Source organism: Macrobrachium nipponense, chromosome 13, assembly GCF_015104395.2.
Source record: "Macrobrachium nipponense isolate FS-2020 chromosome 13, ASM1510439v2, whole genome shotgun sequence".
Classification (NCBI taxonomy): domain Eukaryota; kingdom Metazoa; phylum Arthropoda; class Malacostraca; order Decapoda; family Palaemonidae; genus Macrobrachium; species Macrobrachium nipponense.
In genome coordinates, this window is record NC_087206.1 from 44,969,838 (window position 1) to 44,977,337 (window position 7,500).

General features: G+C 36.0%; 1 protein-coding gene across 1 annotated transcript in view; it reads left to right on the top strand.

The window, feature by feature from the left end:
- LOC135225776 (DNA-binding protein D-ETS-3-like) overlaps nucleotides 1–7,500 on the top strand; it is a 344,616-nt gene that overhangs the window by 12,571 nt on the left and 324,545 nt on the right.

Consider the following 7,500-nt stretch of genomic DNA (forward strand, 5'->3'; position numbering starts at 1 on the left):
GCCAACACATTGGCACCGAATCCTTCACATCCTTCTAAAGACAACTTGGCAAATGAGTCACTCTCTTAGCTTTTCTCGTTGTACCGTGGAAAGTGAGATCATTTCTGTCAATAAGCGCTCCGATATCAATCATTAATTTCAAAGATGTCCTTTAAGTCAAATCTAAGAAAGATGTCTCCTGTCACTTGTCCAGATTTCATACGAAACCTTTGAATGCTACAGTGTGTTTTATTTAGCACTACAACTATCATATGAATGATGATCTACCGCTAAAACACATTGTCTTAACTTAATGAATAAAAAGCGTTGACGCAAAAATGATTGACCATACCAAACGTGAGATAAATTTCGTTATAAGTATATTGATGCGCAATACGGTCATCCGTATTTGGCATTTCAAGGGAAACCCCGCCCTTAATTAAGCGAGTCTTCACTGATGTTGCTTATAGTGAAACACGTGTAGGTGTAATTACACACACACACACACATATATAAATACACACACACACACATATATATAGATATATATATATATTATTAAATATATATGATATATATACATACATAATATTATATATATATTATTTAATTATTAAATTAATATAGAATATATATATATCTATATATAAAGGTACATTTAAAATTAAAAAATAGAGAAACAAAAAAATAGGATAAAATTATATCTATATTATATACATATATATATTAATTATATAATAATTAGATATATATAATATATACTTTTTGTGCCTTATAATTATTCCTACATGTGTTTCATTATAAGCAATATCTGTGTTGGGATTTCCCTTGATAGGTCAAAGTCGGATGTCTGTAACCACTCTAAATCCTTAAGGCAATGTTTATTCGCAGGCAAACGAACACAAGGCTACTTTCGATTTCTCTCGAACCTTGTTTTAACTGAAGATAGTTTTCCCCCTTTCTCTCTTCCTCTCTTAGATAACCAGATAGATATAGAGCAGGAGAGAGAGAGAGAGAGAGAGAGAGAGAGAGAGAGAGAGAGAGAGAGAGAGAGAGAGAATAGCAGAGGGTGTTTGTATCAACAAAGGGCGTATGTGTTGGGTACTGAGATTAAGATCTGGAATTTGGGTCCCTCATCACCAACCGGAAGGCGGCCACCCATATCCAGAGCCCAACAAATGACTGTCTAAGATCGGGATCTTTTTAATGGAATGCGTCGTGGTGTTTGCACACCTGAGGCAGTTTATGAATTTATTGCAGCATTTATTTATAATAATACATACGTGATGGTATCATTTTTGTGTGAATCCATATCTACATAGAGATATTTGCTCAATTCATATTTATTTAGAGATATTTTCGTAAACACAAAACTGTTTGTTATGCAACTGAGGTTTCGGGAGATTTCCAGTAGAACGCACCTTCCTTTCTTTCTTTTTTCTGTTACTCAACGACGCGGCGCGTTCAATAAATGCGTAGCATTAGTGTCTTATGTTGAACGGGAGGGTTTCGGCCATGAGCCAAATAATAGCAGTGGGGGAGGCTGGGAACAGAAGACCTTGAAGCTCTGTTTTGCCCCTTTCCATCTGTTCTTTGTGTCTAGCACTTCATTGGTGAAAATTATAGCTTGATTCATCTTCCAAATTCATGAAGAGTTGAATAACAAGTCTGATCGACTTTACGGAAAGTTAATGTTTTCTTATACGGGTCAGAATGTGAGAAGCGACTGAAAGATAGTGATTCACACAAAGACAGAGAATATTCTCATTACCTGAAACGGAACTGAAGTCATTGGAACTTTTCGAACTCAAGCACGATCTGGGGACTGTCAAAGTGCCTATGCAATAGAGAGACAAAGTGGAAAGTAGACTATTGGAAATGTATGATATGGAGAAGGTGTTGAAGACGAAAGTAAGTTTTTATGCCGAGAGCGAAGAGTACGTTAGAATGTGTAGATCGGAAAGTGAATAGTTTGGTGTGCTGTCTCCATGGCTGTTTCAACCTCTTCACGAATGCGAGAGTGCAAGAAAGCACAGAAAGGACAGTGAAAATAGGCGCATAGAAGATATAACTAAATGAATGATAGCACATCATCTAGTACTGACTGGTATTAGTGAAAACAGATGGCAGAAACTCTTTAGGGTTTGAAAATTGTTTTAATAGGAGAAATATGGAAACGAATAAAGTAAGCAATGCCAAGGTTAATTGGTAAATTAGGAAAGGTATTTGTATATTAATGGAACGCATGACGGTAGGACGAGAACACTAGAATTGATAAAGCAAGAGATTGGGAAGACTTTAAGTGTTAATTGAAATTAAGGTAGGAATATTCGAAGAGACTGCTAATCCAGTACTCTATGGAAGTAAAGTGTAGATGCCGAATGCAAATGAAAGAAAAGTGTTGAATGTGTGGTATAAAAGGCAGTAGTATTAGCACGCAATATGTGGGAACGGGGTGGAGGTGTGGGTGGGGGAGGGGACTTGCGTCGGTTGTTACTAGACCTTCTGTTGGTAAGCTTTAAATGGAGATGCATCAAGCAGCTACTGTTGTGGTATGTTCTCAACAGGGTGTTAATCCCCGATTCAGCAAACAAGGTGTGAATATGTCAGTGGTCGTAGTTTGTTTTAAATCTGAAACTATCCCACACACGAGAAACTACGTGTGGGACTTCCGTAATTTCCTTTATTGCGTTATTCCTCAATTTGTCCTGCCATCTAACTTTTAATATCTCCGTGAGACTTTGTTCTCAAATCGACACGATTCTTCAGATACTGGCTTATTGTAATACCAAGATTTGTGTCTGTATACCAATGAAGATTGTACTATAGGTTTTTAATACTATTGTTGTATGTTGTTTTAATCTATATGATTTCTAAATATCATTAACGCACGTCTGATATATATATATATATATATATATATATATATATATATATATATATATATATCAATTCAAGCTACAAATGTCCTTTATATCTAACAATTCACTTTACCTCCCAAATGATATATTTTCATATGTACCGAAGGGGAATTTTTTTAATTGATAATATTTCGCCCCCCCATGGGATCGAACCACCGTCCAAATGGACGGGGACGAAATCAGGACATCAGTGACGCTATCCAATCAGCCAATTGGATAGCGTCACTGACTGTCCTGATTTCGTCCCCGTCCATTTGGACGGTGGTTCGATCCCATGGGGGGGGCGAAAATTATTATCAATTAAAAAATTCCCCTTCGGTACATATATGAAAATATATCATTTGGGAGGTAAAGTGAATTTAGATATTTAAGGACATTTGTAGCTTGAATTGATATATAAATGGATCACGGTTCGATGTGATAATTATTCATATATATATATATATATATATATATATATATATATATATATATATATATATATATATATATATTATCAACTAACAAAGAATTCTCATTCGGCTAACATATATGAAAATATATTAATTCCGAGGTAGAGCAAATTAGATATTAAAGGACATTTGTAGCTTAATGTTTGTATATGAATCACGGTGATGTGATAAGACACACACACACACACACACACACACACACACACACACACACACATATATATATATATATATATATATATATATATATATATATATTTATATATATATATATGTATATAAATATATTTATATAAATTTGCTGTCTCATCTGGGATGGCTGAAAGATGCAAGGCCAGACAAGTCATTGTGTTAAGATGACTGTTAGAGTTGGGACGAGGAAGAAGAATAAAAGAATTACTTCAAAGTTTGTGAGGGTAAGATGGCGAGTGGCTCAAGAAAAGTTTGGTAGTGAGTTGATATGGTTCAGAATGGAAAAGAATTAGGGTGAAGAAGAGTTCCGTGAGTCTGAATCTATGCTTGGATGATACCGGTGATTGTGCCGCGTCATTTAAATGCAAAAACAGTTAGGGAATTTGGAGGCGTGGCTGTTTGGTATGGAATACTTACAGATAATGAGGATCCAGAGCCATTCATAAAAAAAAAAAAAAAAAAACAGTATAGGCGACTGGTGTTAAGCATCAATGAGACGTGTTATTACCAAGATAAGAAAACCGTTACTGAGAGCTAAAAGATTAAGACAGTTTGAACACACACACAGACACACATATATGTATGTATGTATGCATGTGTGTGAGTGTACATATACAATCTATTTATATACATTTAAATATATATATATATATATATATATATATATATATATATTATATATAGTATATATATATAAATATATAATATATATATATATATATATATCTATATATATATATATATATACATCATATCTATGTATGTATGTTTACACACAACAATATATATATATATATATTTATATATATATATATATATATATATATATATATATATATATATATACATATACATAACATATGTATGTATGTGTACACACTAACATATATATATATATATATATATTAATATATATATATATATATATATATATATTATATATATATGTGTGTGTGTGTTGTGTGTGTGTGTGTGTGTGGGTGTTTGTGTGTATTCAAAATGTCTTAGCCTTTTAGCTTCTAGTAAAGGTTTTCTTTTATATACATAGCATAGTATATATATACATGTATGTTTTGTATTTTTGGAAAAAGACCGATACAATTAAGTAGGCTACTACAACTTCCAAAGAGCCTTTCAAGTCGATGCTTCTGCCACCGAATGTTCATATTATCATGAGGAGGTTTTATATGTCTGCTCAGAATGGCACATGTCAAGAAAGATTCAAGAAACAATGAAAATTATTGCCCAATCTACCAAACCAAGAAAACTTAGACCTAATATGATACAATCACATACTTAGTATTCAATGACAGCAGCCTGTTGTTGGAAACTAACGAGTGGGTTTACCCCACTCGATTCCTCTTACTATAGGACTCTCAGCGATGACGAATAATCGCTTTTGAAAAAAAGCCTTTCATATTGTCAGGGAATATAAGAGAGTTTGTAGGCAGGACTGGAGGATATAATTTGACGGTTCCTCATTGAAGTGAATGAAGGACCTATAAAACAAACACGAAACGTCATCTACACCCAAGAATCCTGGTATAAACCGTTTGTGTAGAGCGGGAGATTTGCTGGGGTGCTCAAGGGAAAGGGGAAAAAATGCCTTCGGTTAAAATCATTTATAAATAAAACAAGTAAAAAGTGCGCCGAAGAAATCGAGTTTTCTGTACAGTGTATAGTGATGCTGTGCGAAACTCTCAGCAACAGCCCGGTGGTGGCCTACGTTGTTGGCACCTATTACAATGCCAGACACACTATCGTGGCTACCTTTGACCTTAAATAAAATCAAAACTACTGAGAACAGAGGGCTGCAATTTCGTATGTTTGATGATTGGAGGGTGGATGATCAACATACCAATGTTCAGTCCTCTAGCCTCAGTAGTTTATAAGATCTGAGGACGGACGGACAGATAAAACGCCATCTCAATAATTTTCTTTTAATTAAAGAAAACTAAAACTGACAAAAATTTCTATCAGTACTCAAAATGCAGATGGTTCCAAATATGGTAGAATGAAAACAAATCAGAACCAAATGCGCAGGGAACGGGGATTCAGCGGCTCATGGTTGAGCAGATATTAAAACTATAAAGACTCTGTAATCGATTCTATTTAGATCAGCTGTGCAGTGATGGTTTGCTCTGGGCTGTTCATTCCCTTCGACCAACAGGTTTGGGGATTTTTTTATCCACTGTTAACATCCATAATTCTGTTAGCCTTACCTCTCTCAAGAGTGAAATCTATCCATTCATTCAAGATGATTCTTTCTTTTCTCTTTTACTACGAGTTTGCGGAACGACAAATTTTTCGTAAAATATGAATTTCCTCTTCGAATGCTGCCTCCATCGCTCCATCCTCACTTGAGCCGCCCTCATTCATTTGGGGCCATTCAGGCTTTTTTCCTTCCCTTATGATGACGTCATTTACTCCTTTTGATTCATGCTATGCAACTTTGCGCCTTGAATGGAATGTCATTCCTGATAACATCTCCCCATTTCCACTGGCGCCAGCTCATTGTTGCCTTTAATGCGTTGATGTCGCCTTAATTGACAGGTATTGATGTTCTCATTACCGAGGGAGCATAGCAGCGAAGTGCTCTGGATTTATACTTGACTGAAAGCTTCGCGGCGGCAATAACCAAAATATCGACTATTTCTAGCATGGAAAGCCTCCCTGTGCACATTCCACATTTGGCATTGGAAGAGCACTGCTACCTTATCTGAAGGTCTACCTTGAACATTAATCTTCTCGTCCGAGAGATTTTCTTCCCATTGTTGATTGGCGAAGAATACGTGACGTATTTTGGTGTGACCGACGATTGGTCTGCGTCCGGTGTGGGCGGAGCTAACCGGAACTCTACTCCGCCCATACCTCCGCCTACTCCTCGCTCTGGGACCCGATGTTCCCGGTTTATGAAAATTTGTTATCCTGTCAAAGGAACTGAGGAATTATTCGCTCAAGGTAGCTTTGTGAAATAATGTCACACAAACCTAATTATGACTCAGTTATGAATGCTCGTATTCAGCTTGAAAACGTTCGAGGGAAAACTTGAACAAGCTTCACTCGAGATCGAATTTGGTGTTTTGCAATATCATAGCAGAGCCTGTGTCTGGTGGGCTGCCCTGTGGAGAGAGGAACCAACTTCGGGAACTAGATCAAACACACCGCCCGAGAGACCAAAGGAGTCGTGATGTATTTGCTGGCGGACCACTTCCAAAATGTTTCGGGAGAGGGAAAGTTTGTTTGAAAGCGTCGGAACATTGTAAAAAAAAAAAAAAAAAAAAAAAAAAAAAAAAAAAAAAATTACTTGCGAAATAAATGTTTAAGAGGACGCCCGAGAATGGGATACCTGATGAAGATTAAGAAAAAAGTAATGAAGCCATTCATCGGGTACTTGCAGATGTGCTGTGTTAAGAAATATTTGACAAGTGTTTCCATTAGGTTACTGGTCATGTCATTTCTTTCCATGCAATAGCTGCGACATTATCATCATAAATAAGCAAATCTATCATTATTCTCATGATCATAAGTAAGCAATCAACATGAAGAAACTAGAAGCGCTGAGCACACACACGCACAAACACACACACACAGAGAGAGAGAGAGAGAGAGAGAGAGAGAGAGAGAGAGAGAGAGGGAGAGAGAGAGAGACTGGATCACGCGATTCTATCATTAGTGAGAAGGCACTGATCAGAAACCTTGTTTCCCATTCCGTTATTCGACCTCACACTGATTTTCTTTCATTTATTTTTGTTATTGCTGAATTTTTGCATTTACTACTTATTGCTTTGGCCTTTTACATTGTGATATGATTTATCATGGCCGCTTACTACATGCCTTCTATTTTTATGTTCGATTGAGCATATTTCTTTGCTTTCATCTCTTCGCTAACTGCAAGTCTTTGGAAACGAACGAACCTAATCTGTGATTCTATTCTTGGTCTCATTTATTTCTAT